This window comes from Manacus vitellinus, unplaced genomic scaffold (assembly GCF_001715985.3).
Source record: "Manacus vitellinus isolate BGI_N305 unplaced genomic scaffold, ASM171598v3 scaffold_36_pilon, whole genome shotgun sequence".
NCBI lineage: Eukaryota > Metazoa > Chordata > Aves > Passeriformes > Pipridae > Manacus > Manacus vitellinus.
The window spans coordinates 4,506,778-4,524,443 of record NW_021940508.1 but is presented as its reverse complement, the minus strand read 5'-3'; the positions used below and the strand labels follow the sequence as shown (position 1 = coordinate 4,524,443).

Here is a 17,666-nt window from a genome sequence, read left to right as displayed (position 1 = left end):
GTTTTAAATTTCATTTAAATTGTCTGATAGAGTCAGATAGCAGTCACTGCTGATCTAGTATCACTGTTCTACCTCTAGTAGGTGACATAATCCTAAAACAGATATGAGTGACTAAAGCAAGACCATATTTTGTATAGGAAAGTATAGAGAGAAGGGAATTCTTTTTAACTACACACATTTACATATTATTTCTACTTAAATATCATTTTAAAAGAGATACATAAACTTAAAAAAAATTATGAAACCTCTGAAATATGTCTTTCTTATAGACATATTTTGATTTTATTCTTGTGTAACAGAAAAATTAGCTGTTTTCTTACTTAGTGAAAAAAGATTCACCAGCTATACACGTAGGCTGTAATGAATGACTCAAGTATAATCTTTTCATTCTCCCATCACTATCTAGCCTTGTCTGTATCCTTGCAGGATACTGGAACAGAACATTGTTCTGGAAACAATCTTACTGACTCAGGATGGCAGGCAGTATGAAGGAGGATTAACATCAGGGATATTCTCTAAGACTAAGTCAAGACTGTTGATGGACAGTCAGATAATTATTTACTAAGTGATGACACTGGGATTTTAAAACTTTGCTCGTTTTTCATGTGGACCAAATACACTTTTAATATGTTAAAACAGAATAAATATAAGAAAATATTCTGTAAGACGAAGTCAACAGAGAGCTCTGATCACCCAAAGACATTTCAAAAGACCAAATATAATATTTTAGTTTACTTAAGAGAATAATTCCACTGTATTATGATGACAACTACATTCTTCTAGTAAGGCCAGAACCTTTTCAATGTAAGCTGGTTTTAGACCACATTTTTCTTTAAATGTCATAATGAATTATTCATTAACCATGTCATTGTCCTGTGTATGTTAATTGAGTGAAAGACAGAAGCACTATTTATTAAAGTTATGCGTTTTCTTGTTTTATACATGTGATTTTTTCAAAGGCTTTATGAATCTGAAATAGAACCACAGTCCCATATGAACTGCTACAAATCCTGTTAAGTTTGCTTAAGGCTGGTTAATGCATATGTGAAAGGGAAGATCCTGTATCCTATAGTGTACCTTTCCCTCTCAGAGCTGATACACAGCAGAGTACAAGACTTCATACTGTGAATGCACAGTGCAGCTCATCTACGGGAATTTTCTGTTTACTCAGTGTGAAAGAAGATACCATAAATGCTATGGGTAAATCCAACGGTAAGAAAGTGACTATCTTTTTCCAAATACACCAATTATTTTGTTTCTGGAGAAATTAAATGGTGTTTAGTTATTGTACTATTTGAGTCTCTATCTACACTATGGATAATAGAAAAATCAGATACTGTAGGTAGTGGGGGATAAAATGTATTGCACACTCTGCCCCCCAGCCCATCAAAATATTTGTTACTTCACTGCAGTTCCAGCTCCGACCTAATACATGTTCTCTGAAAGCTTCCAGAGCTCTGAGCACTCCCTTTCTACCTTCTCACTGGCAGGGGTTTTGAGTGCCTGATTTCAAGATCAGCTTCAATAATGGTGCAAATGTCCAGCCTTAAAAACAGCTCTTCCAGAAAGGTCTGCTAGGAACCATCTGTGAGTGCTCTCCCCCATTTTGCTCTGCAGTGGCTTTTAAGCCAAGGGCTTCATACTGGCCCCACCTGAGCTGTGCTGCAGCCATGCCTGTGCTGGCCAGACACCCCACTCATCTGGACCCTGAGCTGAGCCTTGAACTGAGGTCCTGGCCTGATCCCAACCTACCTCATCCCTATGGACTTATCTGGCCGTCTGGAGTCATGGCTGAACCAATTAAACCTTCACCAGGTTTAACTGGGCAATAATGTGGGCTGTGCCCTGACACACATTATGAACACGTATCTCTCTGACACCATGACAGACCTCTGTCTCCAACTAGTTTCTTGCTGGGCAGCATATTTTGTGTTTGAAACTACAGCTGAGGCACCTTGACAACACTGAAGAGTGGACCAATGAAGTGGGGAGGCTTCACTTCCCTCACCCTCCTTGCTCCTGGACATGTCCTCCCACTTCTCCATGTGCCAGCTGAGATCCACACAGACAAACTATCCTGACAAAGACCTTCTGTCAGGTTAGCAAGTTAAATCAGCTTCATAAGAGGTACAGTGAGCACTAAAGACAATGCAAAGGTGATAGTGCTCACAGGTAGGTAGGATTAAAGAAGTGAAAGGAGGAGTTGGTGAACAGGAACTCCCCTTTTACAGAAGCATTGCCAGCTGAACTCAGACACAGCATCAAACACAGCCTATAGTCAGTGCAATGACTGATCACTCTAAATTCAAACTGTGCTAGGCTACACTTCCCTAAGAGTTCATGAATGGATACAACAGAGAAAAAAACAGTTCAGCTACTTGAATAAAATGCATATGGATGTATTCTCACCAGGCTTTCTAGTTAAAATAAGCCAGTAGCTTCAGGAGTTTAGTAAAGCAAAAGCAAAGGCTGCACACAGAAGCAAAAGAAAACAAAAAGATTAATTGTCTACTTCCTACCAGCAGTTGATGCCCAGTTACATCCTAGGAAGCAGGTCCTCACTATGCTTAGAGGTTACTCTGGAACACAAATGCCTTAATAATTGCTGCTCCTTCCTCTCCTCCTTTCCCTTAGCTTTTATTGCCAAGCAGACACCCTAGTATAGAATGTCTCTTTGGTTATCTTGGCTCAGCTGCCCTGGCTGTGTCCCCTCTCCAGATCTTGCCCACCCCCAGTGTACTGGCCCTTGAGTGGGGATGTTGCAGACACAGCCTTGATGCTGTGCAAGCCTGCCCAGCAGTGCCCAACACATTGGTGTGTTACCAGCACCTTTTGGGCTCCCAACACACAGCACAGCACTGTGAGGGGTTGCTGTGTGAAAAGTTAACTCCACCCCAGGTTGACACAGTACATTCACCCAATCCAACACTTCCTGGCCTTCCCAATGCAAAAAAAATGTCAAATTGGATTCTGCAGAAGCCAGGCAAGCTGCCTGACCCACCAAAATATAGGATACTGATATGTTTTACGATTAATGCTTATACAGTTTTCTTTATTGAAAAAGATTATTACACAAGTGATCCAAGAGCTCTGTGGGAAATGCATAAACACCAGGAGTGTTTCTGTAATTGCTACTCCCACTTGAGTGCACATTGCAGATTTCCCTGGCATTGGACACAGTCAGGAATGTTATTGGATGCCTGATAAAAAAATGGGGTAAGAAACTAAGAGAACAATGTGAAAAGCTGTACTGAGCTGGGCTACAGTAACCCATATAACATTTTTCCTTCACAGTTCTCTATTTAGTTTTGCAGTTAAAGAGACACATTCTCTATGCAAAGCTCCCAAAACCTTTAGCAGGGGTTAACACATGAAAGAGAAGCAATAGTGCATAGAAAAAAAGGTGCAAGTTCAAGGCAACTGCCCCACTTATCAGTGTGTTAACCTGTACTAACCTAAGCAAGAGGTCAATAAAACAGGGCTTTATAAACTCAGCAATAGTTACCACTAGCACGGGCAACAGTGACTATGAAGAGGCATCTGAAGGGTGGGATTACACCCCTTTGTCTTTTCCCTTTCCTACCATTTTATCCCAAGAAAACCCCTTCACTTGCACATGTTGGGAAGGACAGTCAGAAAAGCAGGGGGAACATTGGTCAGACCTGTCCTGCTATTGTAGGTCAGCTTGGTGCTGCCCAGCCACTGTAACCACAGTGCTTGAGGGCACCACAGCCTTCCCAGCTGCCATGAAGCATTTTCTTCCTACCACAGGCAGCACTTCAGCTTCACAGAGGCATAATTAAGCCTTTCATATTCCTCACTGATATGCCAAAAGCTCCTAAGTGAGAAAATTTAATACCCCTGCATACAAAAATCAGTTCTGACCACTGCCTAGACCTTCAATGAAAGTATGTGCTGCAGGCAACCAAAATAATAGCTGACAGTTCCAAAGAGCTGACACTGGCATCATGGTTCAGCCTTCAAAAAATCATTTTTGAATTAAGGTAGATCTGTAATATATCAACAATCTGTCATCCACAGACTTCTCTACAGATCCACCCTTACAGAGATAACAACTGGGAGCAGCGGCTGGACAAAACCACTGGATTCAGCCAAGCCACCTGCTAGTATGAATAACCATATTGCATAAGCCTCTTAATTAGCTAATCTAGATACATTTTTAAAGTAGCTGCTTTTTTGGCTCTGACTGTTGTTACTGAGAGATGATCTGGTCTCTAATTGCTTTAATGGAAAAGAATCATCTTCCAATTTCCCACTAAAATTTATTCTCTATTTTACAATTACTTGTTTGTGGCTCAAATCAGAGTTCTGCATTTTCTTTTCCTCCCTGTCCTTAGTGTTACAGCCTCCTCCTGGCATTGTTTCTGCACTGTACAATGTTATGGAGAGATACAATATACCCTCTCAAAGAGCAGATGGATGGATGGAGCTTTGACGTTCTGCCTATGGTAAACAGCGATGCGATCTTTTAATGCCCCTTCCCACACAAACCATTCTATGATTTCATTCCTTGCTCAGACTTTTGTGTTATCTTCTTGTAAGAAAAGCTACTAAAATAGTAAGAATAGAACCTTTCTTTGCACCTCCTCCAATTTTAATTCATGTTGTTTGAATACGAATCAGTAGAACTTCACAAATTACTTTGATGTGCTTACTAAAACTTTGAGTAACATCATTAACACTTCTCTAATTCTGCTAGATATAATTCAGCTACATCGGGCCAACGCTCCTAGAATTGTACTTGCCAAAGTAATTTGCCTGCGTTTCCCACTAATGAGCTTCTGGCTGAAACAGCAATTTTTGTTATCCAAATACTTGTTGATTCAAATAAGTATTAAGGATTCAGATCCAACACTCATCCTGAGGAATTTCAGAGCTAACCCTCTCCTATACAAAAGCTTTCCTTTCATTGCTAGTGTTATTATCTACTGAGGTACAGCCCTACAAAACCTTTTCTAAATCCAACTTTTCAATCCCACAGTTTCCTATCTGTACAGAAAAGATGTTTACTGAAGTTAGATGAGATTTACTGCACTTCTACATAGACAGGTATCAGTTAGTCTAGCTAAAATGCCTTCAGCATTTCATTATCTTTCCCTTTATTTTGCATTTGTCTTCAGCTTAAAAGAACTGTTCTGAAGTTCTACACATTTTCTAAATTACTCCGGCCAATGCATAGCTGTCTGCATCTTTTTCTTGTAACCTCCCTTTTAATACAGCTTTTATATACACAACATTCTTGAGTCATCTTGTAATATCTGAAAACAAAGATATTTTATAATTACATGCTCGCTATTATACCACTTCCACACAATTATGTGATGGAGATTCCCCATTACCCAACATTAGTAGATGGCTTGGGAACTCACCAAATCATTTGTAAAAGGAAATCTTAGGTAAAACCTTGTAAAAAAAACAAACTGCAAGTGATCTATAACTGTGCAAATCAATGCTGGAGAAAAGTTAAACATCTACTGAAATCTGTACACTTTTATGAAATGAAGAACAATGTTGAAACCCGACTCTGTGTGTTGTTGTGTGTTAGCAATTTGGGGCACTGTTCTCAGATCTGTAAGTAGTATATTTTGTATTAGCAGCCTGGCTTTCTGTCACTGTGTGTCTAAAACACTCTTGGTTTTGTGGTTCTCAGATCTGGTATTGTCTTACAAAGATTGGCTTTAGCCCAGATATTTATCAACTCAGCATTTCAACTCCTTCAAAAATCTTCTGCAATTTTAAAAGCAAATGTTTGTTTGGTTTTTTTTTTTTTTAATTGAAATATCTTATTTCTCACATATACAATTTAAGTTATACACCCAGGTTTGTTTCTTCTATTCAAGGAACAAAATTCTCAGAAACCCCACAAATTTATACACATTTACATCAAAATGAAAATGCCAAGCAAACATGCACAGCTTTTTTGAGAACAGATTATTGCAAAAAACCCCCTTTTTTTTCTAGTGATGCTAGTTTCTAAAATAATGCAAGGTTTTCAGTTGGCTTTTTGGGCTTTTCTTGTTTGCCTTCAATCCATAAACCTGAGGAAAACACTTAGAAAGACATTACCTACATATAGAGATGTAGCACTGTGTTTACCTGAAAGAAAAAAAAACACAAACAGTGAACTAACACAACTAGTTGAAGGCTACAGGGAGTTTTATTATATTAAATAAAATGTACTTGCAACTATTTTTTTTAAGTGGACTTGATCTGAAGTCTGCTTCTTAACAAACTCTGAAGTGTTTTTGCAAGTGCTTCCATTGAAGTCTTTCAACTCTTGTGTCTTTTCATTAAACACAAAACCTAGTGGATATTTACTAACATCGAAGTTGTTTATTCCCATACTTAAATTATGCACCTGCCTCACAGTTTAATTTAAAACACTGGGAATTAATTTTCTGGATTAATGTTGCATTTAAAACTCAGTTCAAATATTATATACATTTTTGGTAACAACATGATACAGAAATAGTCTATAACTCTTGGCTAATATGAGTTTTATGGAAGCAGTAGTTTGTCCAAAGCTTAAGTTTCTAATGGGATACTCACAGTAGCGCTCTATCCAACCACTCCACTTATCCTACTTCATATTACACAAGCAAACCCCAAGTAATTTGCAGATACAGAATTCAAGGACAAAAGGAAAAATCAGAACATCCAATACCATTTGCACATCTGAGGCTAATACATTTCATCCACTTAATCAAGTAACTCAAGATCATTTGTTTTACCCAGAAAAAGAACAGAAGTAATTGTGATTTTACCACGTGCTGTTCTCAAGCAGTCTCTGCTGATTTCAGAAACCTTCGACTCCAAATCTTCTGGCTGAAGTGCAGCGTTGTGGCTTTTCCCCTGTCAATTGGCACAAAGAATATGTCATGTAAATTTTCAGCTTGTGCCCTGCTTCTCCCTGTAGATGCCTACCACAAATCCTTCCTTAGACATCATCCCTGATAACTCACCTTTGTGGGAGAATCCTGTGCAGAACTGAAAGAAGGTTGTTAACTTTTAATATTACATTTTCTGGTTTTATCTTCTGGTGATCTGATCCTATGACTTTAGCTTCCAGAGGAAAAGGCTTTCAATAATTTTTCTCTTTATATGCTTACTTCAGAATTAAGTCACCTATTCTTTCTGAATAACTAGACTGAGTCCCTGATTCTCCTCACATTAAGATGCTGACTTAGCTCTCTCACAAATACTGCACCCTTCTATTTCTCCAGCATCCACAAAATGTAGGAGCACACTGAATGAGCAAGGATGCATTCTGTACTGGTGTACAGAGATATTTTAAACCCAATTACCCTGTTACAGAGGCAAGCTTGTTGAGATCCCATGCTAATCTATAGCATCCAACTGACAGCACCCGAGCTGCTTGTCATCTCTGAAGCCTCAGCAGTTCTCAGTGTCACTGATACACTCCACTCTGTAAAAATTACCTTCATTACTCACCTTTTGCTACCTTACAGGTTTGTAACTAACTGTGCCTAACACCCTGCATGAAGGGCTCTAAGCTACTGTGTGACCCAAACTGCTGTATATGATCACCTCCTTCTCATCCTTACTTACCTTCACGACAATTGTTGGTCACTGTACTCTGTGAGATTTTACTATTTCTTTCATCATCAAGAATTAACCTAGCAGAAGCAAATGCAGCAAATGCAGCAAATTGCTCTCTCCAGAGATCTGGAAACACCTCTAAAGAAAAACTATAGTCTTTGGAGATTTAGGGTGCATTTTAATCCATTTTTAAGCACTTGCTGTTTTAAACAGAACTCTAAAGAGAAAATTAAGAATTTTTTTTCAAAGAAAATATATTTTCTTGAATTTAATATCATTAATATAACTCAGAACTTCAGGAACCCTTATGAATAAATTGTGCTTAAGATTTAAAGTGCTCCCTATAAGCTCAAGAAGAGCTTCAGTATTCTTTTCCATTTTGGATTTGCTGTGGTTTAACAAAATCAAATTTAGAACCAGTTGATGAAATCTAAACTTCAGCTGTTCTTTGTTAGATCCTGTGACCTATTCTGATCCAGCAAAGCCTGATTCTGCCAAAAAAATTTGGCTTGTCTGTGTTCTTACACTGAATTCAACAGAACTACACCTACACTTAATGACTTCTGCCTGCTAGATCATGTCCAATTTCTGTGGGAGCTGAAAGGATCAGAGGATATAATACAGAAACAACAATGTATATTTGAAACCACTCGTGGACATGGACAAGATGAAACTTTACTAGTACTGGTCCTTTTTAAAAAGCTTATGAAAAGCCCTTTTTCTATTAAAAGTTAATATATTTACATTAAGAAGAATATCAGTTTTTTCTTATAAAAATATTCAGTGAAAAATTGTGACAACAAATAAAAATCTTCAGAATAGAATGATTTGGCTTCTCAGAGTAACCAGGATATGGTGGTGGTGGTTTTTTGTTTGTTTGGTTGGTTGGTTGTTTTTTTTGAAGAACAATGCAGTTTTTAAAATATGCATTCTTCTGACCTAGTTTATCATTGCTAACTTTTGGTCAGTTGCAACAGTGTTAGAGCTTTAGAGATTGACTTAAGATTACATAAGTTAATAGTTTTCTAGCAGAAAGCATAGCTGTAAATCAGTATTAATTTGGTATGCCTCCAGGGGATCTCTGTGTTCAACTCTAACTGGGCTTTTGAACAAACTGCACTTTCCAATGCACTTTGCAGTGCACCTGCAATCTTAATTTTTTGATGTCATGACATGGTTTACTGTATCCTGTACCTTGCCTGTCGAATTGTCCAACCAGCTACACAAAGAGCCTTTGCTTTACTGTAAAATTAACACAGAGTCTTGTGTATGTATTTTTAACTTTGACGGTCTATTTTAGGCAACACAGAAGAGAGTTTCAGTGCAAGTCACGTCATTTGATTTCAGTTTAAGTATTACATGGTAAGATATCTGCTTTGTGAAATGCTCCAGAATGTTTGCATTAATAGATTCTCTAAAGAAGAACATGACTGACTTCTTGAGGCAAATCCCTCCAGCACAGCTGGGAGCCGAGGCAAATGGAAACAAAAGAGAGAGAGAGGGGCATGTACGTCATCTGCCCCACACGGAACGCTGTGCTTGGCAGGCCAGTGGCTGCAGTGACACACATGCTGCTGCCCTGCATTGTGTTTGTGTCCCAACTACTGGGAAATGCTCATGCAGGCTTTGGGCTCCCAGCCCAAAGCCAAGAGCTAACTCTTATGCTACTCTGCAGTTTAGCAGGATTGCACTGCCAGATTACAAACCCACTCTGCCAACTGGGACGCCTGGACCTGAGTTTCAGGGTGGATAGAAAATTAGCCTCCCACCAAGATAAACACGGGAGGTTTCCCATGGGGAAAGCAGCAGAACAAAGTAGCACAGAGACAGTTTTAAATCTATCAGTGCTATATCAAAACTGACTAAATTGTTTGTAGCATGACACTGATTTACAAAAAGGTTTCTTGATTCATCTTAACCCTCACTAGGGCCTATGCTAGCAGGAAGAATAAAAATAAATAGCTAACTCTATTAAAATTCTGTAGCTGAAATAAAAAGTAAATAAATGGCAACAAATTCCTTAATTCATTGATTTAATCTCTCTAATTTTTCCCATGAGGCAGTTTATATGAGAGTTAATGAGGTGTCAGTCATCAGTCATTGGACACTGACTGCTCCACATTCAAGAGGCTGATTAAACAATATAGGTGCTTATTTCATTCTGGCAGCACAACAGGATTGAGATTATTAGTTAGGAAAGAGACTAGACATTTTGAGCAAGGGAGAGGCAATCATTCTAGTTATACCAGTCTGAAGCTATTCTCATAAAACTCAGTATAATATTAACTTTTTCCTTATTTGGAGTGGAACAGAGTAAAACACCTAAAGCATGGTATGAGGTATAAACCAAAATAGGGCACATGATTTTAACATGCAGTTACTCCAAACCTAAAACTGAGAAGGGGGTCAGCATGCCTAATGGACATCTATCTTCAAAAGGAATTTCTCTGTACATACAGAGACTGTTAGAATAACTTCCAACCTACTTATAAATTACAGAATCGAGATATGAAAAAACAAAGTTTCCTGTTTTATAGTAGTGGATCATTTTCTTCCAGTCTTTTTTTTGTGACACTGAACAGTTGTCAGTTTATATGGTACAGTTCTTTTACTAATTTCAGCGTCCTGACCAATCAAGTCCAGATATTCCTATCTTCTCTGTAGCATCATTTATAGCATTCACCTGAACCTGCAATGAATCAGTTAAAGGAACTAAAACCAACCACTTTTCTTTTTGCAGAGCTATTTTTTATTATTTTATCTCCTTGAACAAATCAGTGAAATAACAAGACAGGAGGTGGAGATGGTTTGAAATCTTATGCAATAACACTTAAACCTAACCTGTTTAAAGCACCTTGTTTCAGGCAAACACTAAGGATAATCCCTGTGAAGTTTTGATTCAACGATGAGGATGTAGCTAAAAGTTAGCATCAAAGTAATAATGTCAAAACCAATGAAAAACTAGTTTTTTACTGCCTTAAAGGATTATAAAAATATGTCTGTTGAAATAGATGTTCTTTGTACCCATTAGGGCTGACCCTACACAGTTGTTGAACCTAGTAAGCAGCAGTCCATTAACAGCAGTGAGCTGAAAAGCAAAACACAAGAGAGGAAATACAGTAAACACATTTTTGAGGTACTCACTAGTATTGGTTATTACCTGCAACAAGATTCCTCAAGCCTGTTTGAATGAAGACAGTTCACACTACAATTCCCAGTACAACCGTGATAACATAACCAGACTTCCATGGAGATACTAGGTAAGATTTGTAAAAAAAGGTCCATCACACAACTGAAGAGTACTTAAGCCTGGGTGACCTTTGGTTCAACTATTTGCCTCCAGAATTACAGAAAACAGCCACACACTTCTCTATGAGCTGGAAATAGTTAGTTGTTATTTGTGGGAATCAAAGAGAGATTTCCTGAGAGGATTAAAATTAGCTAAATACACAAACAGCAACTTTTCTCAAGTAGCAGTAGGATCCCCATGCAATGGGATAGCATGACCAAAGTCTGAGAAGTAAAAAATCTGTGAACATGATGTTGATTCTTAAGCTGTGGCTATTGGTCTCCCCATAGTCAGAAAAAGAAAGTTTTAAGATCAGGTGGAAAAAATGGCAATGGGGGTATGTGGGGGGACGAAGTCCTACAGATCCAGCAAAAATTTTCTCCTATTGGCAGATTCTAGCCCATACTCTAGACTGTATATACCTGTCTTTGGACGTGTAGTACACATAAAGTTGTGATTTCTCGTATAGAGAAAACAAAAATTCTAAGTTTGTGTTAAGCACCATTCATTATCAGCAGTCACAACGAAGGCAGCAGCTTCCCAGCTAACGAGGTCACAGTCCTCAATGCAGACAGCACTTATACAAGGAGGGCAGCTTACATTACCTCTCTTCCAAATGCTAGGGGTGTAATTCAACAACACACTGACAATACACCAATATGGCTATCTCAGGAAACTTTCCTAACTAAACTTACTCTCCTTCCATGCTGCAGTTCCCTACTTATTCAGTTGGGTGGATACAGCTGCTTATGGGTCTGTGAGACAATCACGGAAATGGTTTGCACTAAAAAACAAACTACAATTTTTATTAAAGCCTAAGTCATCTCAGTGACTCAGCTTATGCTACTGCCGAAAAAAGCAGCTGTGTTGGCACGACACAGTGATAGTGAATGGGAGGACAGGGATGGGAAATAAAAGCTTAAGGGTGTAATTTCTTTTGCTATTAAAAGTAATGTATAGCAAAAATAGTCTTTAGCTGGAACCTATTCAAGGTAAATACTCTTTCTTACTTCACATCAAATATCAGACCAGACGCCAATAAAGAAAGTGGTGGGTGCATTGAAGTCACTTATCACAAAGTCATTATACTTGTGATCATACCGTATCTAAAATCTCCCACACAGTCACTGGCACTGAATCAACACCACCTCTTGCACCCATAAGAAATCATAGTTTTCAGTTGAAAGGAGAGAGACGATCCTTTCATGTGAGATCAGTGCCTAAACTCCAGACTAATTCTTTCCTCCTATATTCCTGGTTTCTGACATTAGCCGGTAATTCAGCTGAGGGTCCTGCTGCTTAGCTGACCCTGCACTGCAGGAACAGCAAAATGGAGGAAAAAAGTTGTTTTTCTTCTCCTTCTGAAGCACTGCCAAGCTCTGGTCTGAACTTGTTAATTAATTTTTTTCAGGAATAAGAAAAGAGCAACGAGATGTTCATCACTCCTTTGTTTTCAGGATCTGCTCAGCAGTGACAGAGAAGGACAATGAAGCTGTTGAAGGGTCTGCAGCACAAGTCCTATGACAAGTGGCTGAGAAAGATGGGATTCTTTAACCTGGAGAAGAGGAGGCTCAGGGATGACCTTATCACTCTCTACAATTACCTGAAAGGAGGCTGTAGCCAGGTGGGGGTCAGCCTCTTCTCCCAGGCAGTCAGCGACAGGATGAGAGGACATAGTCTTAAGCTGCACCAGGAGAGGTTTAGGTTGAATATTAGGAAAAATTTCTTTACAGAAGGAGTGAATAGACAGTGGAATGGGCTGCCCAGGGAGGTAGTGGAGTTACTGTCTCTGGAGGTGTTTATGGAAACACTGGATGTGGCACTTGGTGCCATGGTCTGGTTGACAAGGTGGTGTTTGGCCATAGGTTGGATTTGATGATCTCAGAGGTCTTTTCCAACCTAACTGAATCTGTGATTCTGTGACAGTAAATAGTGTATTTTGCTGCACACTGACCTGTCAGTTTGTATACTGCAAAGGACAATGTTTCAAGACTTTGGCACTGGAGCATTCAGGGTTGGATTTTGGGATACTGCAGAAACCTGAGTTCTGACACAGGAGGAACAGATGTCAACAGATGCAGAGAAGCGACACTCTTTGGCAGGGCTGCAGCTTGAAGCAGCAATTTCTTTGTCTTTGATAGATTCAGTTTTGAAGGAGAAGGAAAACAAAGATGTTTACAAGTTTGTTCTGTTCAAGAAAGTACATTTTCCCAAATATTCAGACAGCATAATAGTAGATTACAGAAAATACAGGCTCAAGACCTCCTACTCCTTGATACAGATCAAGAGCCTGAATGCAAGTTTTCTTTGCCTCAACTAGAGAGCTCTGGCATTGGTGAAATAGTTGTCTCCACCTTTTTATAAGAAAGTCCATCTTGTTCTGATGATGCCTTATTTTATCTTCTTCATTATAATGAACACTTGAATGTGAGGTGCCCTGGAATGTCCTGTCCCTGTTTCTTTGAGCACAATCCAGCTACATTTCTCCATTTGCCTTCAAAAATGCTGTACTGCCCTGACACAATACTTTCATACTGTCCCTTCTTTCCACGACATGAAAAATGAAAACACCCCTCACTATGAATTACCAACCTTCAGAAATCCTTCTGGTGGTGCCTTGTAGCTTCCATACTCCAAGACTACCCAGTTAGACTACCCAGTTTCTAGCAGGCATAAAATCTCTCAGCTACATCCATTTCTATGTCCCAGGCTTTCTGGACTGCTCTTTTGTAGCAATTGCTAAATCCCACTTGAATGTAATTTTAAAAAATCTCTTTTCGTATCTCCTCCTCTGTTCCTCCCAAACATTCACAACAGTGCTTGTCCTACTTTCATAATACTCAATGCTTTTAATCCATTTCTAGGCCTCATCACTAGCTTATCTCATTCCCAACAACCTTACATAGGAATCTAGTTCTTCTTGAGATTTAAAGAGTCCATTAGAGTCAATTTTCTGCAATACAGCAGGAAAACAACCTCCCTCTCTAAATTAGAGAAATTTTCCTCCTGACACCACTCTATGCCTGTCACAGAATGTACCAGCAGAAATGAAGTCAGACACAGCTAATTGTGTACATCCATTCTTTACCTCTTTTCACAGGACCCCCCCCCCAAGGCCTCCATCAAAAGTAGGCATGGTTAGGTCAGGAATGGTACCTAAAAAGTCCAGGGACCCTCAGATAATCTCTCAAACCCCGACCAATGCCATTACTACTGAGTTACGGACAAGTCTCAACTTTTGTATCTCAGCCTGTTTGAACTTCTTGAGGATTTATTAAATATTAATTGAACCAGGGATCAAAATGCAAGATGTAGTCTGGCAGAAAGACATTAATCTGCAATGTTAGACAGCCAGGATCTCTACTACAGTTAACACTGTATTATTTATGAAGAATGGAATTACTGACAGAAGAAATGAAACTATTTTATTTTTCATAAATATTTAATATTGACACCAGTTAACTACTTGGCAATGTGAAGTGAAATGATTCCATAGTAGCCATTCAGATTTCTTTCAAATTGGAAAAAAATTGGTATCATAGTACTTTTACTCTAGTGGGGAAAATCAACTGTAACATATATTACTACAAATATAGGCTCTACTCAAGATGAAAGTAAGTAAGTACCTGGAGCTGATTCTCTAAAAATCTATGAGAATGAATGTCCTAGCACCTCAACTACATTAGCTAAAATTTCTGGTTAAAAATTACAGTAATAAACATCTCCCAAATATTAAAAGAAAACCAAAGCATCCTTTAATATTCCCCATGCCTCAGTAAATAAAACTTCCCAAATTTTTACAGTAATACTTATTCTTAGATGTCATGAATTTATTTGCTCCACTATGCACCAGGAGGTTGCAAAGGGGACTGAAAGAAGTTATACTGAAAGAACTTGGATAATATTGTGAAAGCAACAAAGAAACATGGAAGTTTGTATTAGAAAGAGTTTAATCTTAAAAGAATTATAAATTCATTTAAATAAGCTACTATGCAATTTTTAAACAAAAATAACTTGCAACTGAATTCAGATTTTGTTTGCAAAACCAGATATTAAAACATCCTATTCAATAGCTGTCCTATCCCTTCAGGCTCTTTATGGGGCCAGGTGCTGCCCTGCTTCCAGGGCTGTGTCTTTCGAAAGACCTGAGTCTCTTAAAACTCATTTACTTTAAACCATAAAGTGCCTCTTTACCTCATCGGTGTCACTCCTGGCTTACAATGTTGCTGTGAAATCATATTCAGATTTCTTGTGTCTGAAATACAAACTGTTTCAGGTCTGTCTACTTGTCAGTATCAGTGCCATTCACATATTATCAAACCGGTTCTGAGTCAGTTAGCTTAAGCATTTAAATTAGTATTACTGCATTAATGTAACCCTCCACAGAGGCTAATATTTTCTGCTTTTTAGCATTGTGTAATGTAGACAATTCCCTTTACAGTTTTAGTTAATGAAAGACTCTTTTCCACATTTTCTTCCAAAAACTGTTGTGTAACATCACTGTGTACTGTAAATAGCTTCCCACTTCCATCTGCTGCCTGAAGTGTCTGCTCTAAACTGCTCTGGTTTGCAAAGTTTTTGCTTTGTAGTTCTTTGGCATAAAGCATTTGTTAGCCTTGTTGTAATTTCTTCTAGACTACAGCTGCCAATAAATCAGGCAGTGGCACACAAAGGCTATACTATTAATACATTCTTATTAGTTAGACTCTAAAGGAGTACCTAAAAAATTAATTTTAATGAATAGGTTTCACAACAGATTGGACATTATGAACCCCCTAAGTTCAGTGGGATACAGCATCACTAATCAGTTAATCTGAGTACCTCTTCTTCAGTGCCCCGGGAGTAAACAAACACTAAAGGCCCCACAAACATGATATGGATAACAATAATTCTTGACTTAAATTTTGTTTGTGACTACAGTGACAAAAACATATTAAAGTGATAAATTAGAGGTTAACATGGTTGATTTCTAGTACAGATCATACTGATTTTCACCTGTAAGTCACTGCCACAGTTCCCAATAAAGTTCAAATTAGCCAAGATAATTTTAATGATGCCAGGTAATTCTGAAACGTGGTTGTATTGAGTTTGCATGGCAGGGGTTTGGCAGTAGAGGGGCTACTCTGTGAGCAGCTGCCAGAAGCCTTCCCCATGTCCAACAAAGCCAATGCCAGATGGCTCCAAGGTAGACCCACTACTGGCTGCAGTTGAACCCATTGGCAGTGGTGGCAGCGCCTCTGGGATAATGTATTTATGAAGGGGGGACAAAAAACTCAGCACCTTCAGCCAGAAAGAGGAGTGAGAATGTGTGAGAAGAACAGCTCTGCACGAAGGTCAGTGATGGAGGAGGAGGAGGTGTTCCAGGCATTGGAGCAGAGATTCCCCTGCAAGACTATGGTGAGGCAGCTGTGCTCCTGCAATCCATGGAGATCCACGGGGGATCAGAGACCCACCCGCAGCCCATGCAGGACCCCACTATAGAGAAGGTGGATGCCTAAAGGAGGCTGTGAACCTGTGAGAAGCCAGTGACAGAGCAGGCTCCTGGCAGGGCTTTTGGAACTGTGGAGAGAGGAGCCCACTGGAGCAGGTTTGCTGGCAGGATTGTGACCCCATCAGAGGGACCCACACTGGATCAGCCTGTTCCTGAAGGACTGCATCCTGTGGAAGGGACCTACACTGGAGCAGTTCATGAAGAACTATAGCCTTTGGGAAGGACTCATATTGGAGAAGGCCTACCTTTTGTAGGAAGGACCCTTCACTGGAGCAGGGGAAGAGCATGAGGAGAAAACAGTAAATGTGTGATGAATTGACCACAACCCCCACTCCTTGTCCCCCGGTATTACCTGGGGGAAAGACATAGAGAAATTGAGAGTGAAGTTGAGCCTGTGAAGCAGAAAGGGATAGGGAGAATTTTTTTTGTAGATTTGTTCTTATTTTTCATTTTAGTCTTGTGTTAACAGGCAATAAATTAATTCACCCAAACTGCCCCTGATGGTAATTGTGAGTGATCTCTCCCTGTCCTTATCTCAAGGATAAGGACACGAGCCTTCTGTTATTTTCTCTCTCCTGTCCAGCTCAGGAGGGTAGTGACAAAGCAGTTTATGTGGGCACCTGGCAACCCAGCAAGATCAACCCACCACATCACTGATTGCACAGGGACTCACAGTTTTACAGTTACATTCCAATACAACATGCTAATTACGAGTCATTCTATGATGACCAGAGTCTGTAGCCTTGTACTGCTTTGGTGTGCACTGTACAAACATCAGAGATATATCTCCCTTTTCAAAGAATGTGAAACCTAATAGTTGCATGCATAAAAGCTTCTCAATAAATTATAGACTAAAACAAGTTTCGAGATGTCATTTAGATGACAATTTAAGAGCCCCAAGGAGGGATTAACAATGCCAATTTCATTCCTAAGATTTGCTTAAACTGTTCTTAAAAATCTCCAATTAGGGGAATTTTGAAACCTCCTTAGGCAATTTAAGCTACTGTTTTAGTATCTTTAATAATAAAATGTTCTTATTATCTAACCTGTATCTTCCTTGCTGCAACTTAATCCAAGTACTTTTGCAGGCTAAAAGCAACAAAACAACAGACTGCTCCCATCTCTCTGCAGAGCTGAGAGACACTACTTTGAGCACTTCAGATATATCACCCTTGTCTTCTCCTATTTAGATGTGTCAGTCTTGATTCATTGTCTCACAAGACACATTCTCCAGACCTCTAAATCTTCTTCTTGCTCTTCTGCGGACTCTGCCTATCTTTTGTGAAGCACTGTGCCTCAGAAAGA

At 39.1% G+C, this 17,666-nt stretch overlaps 1 protein-coding gene across 4 annotated transcripts in view; it reads right to left on the bottom strand.

Annotated features, from left to right (window-relative positions):
- PRLR (prolactin receptor) overlaps positions 1–17,666 on the bottom strand; it is a 156,198-nt gene that overhangs the window by 60,940 nt on the left and 77,592 nt on the right. For 2 of the 4 annotated variants that reach the window (XM_018077223.2, XM_018077224.2), the window contains exons 4-5: positions 6,786–6,873; positions 6,088–6,117 (exon numbers count right to left, since the gene is read on the bottom strand). The gene's annotated coding sequence lies outside the window, so the exon portion shown is untranslated. The remainder of the gene's footprint in view (positions 1–6,087; positions 6,118–6,785; positions 6,874–17,666) is intronic. The other 2 variants (XM_018077225.2, XM_018077226.1) reach the window with 1 other exon arrangement.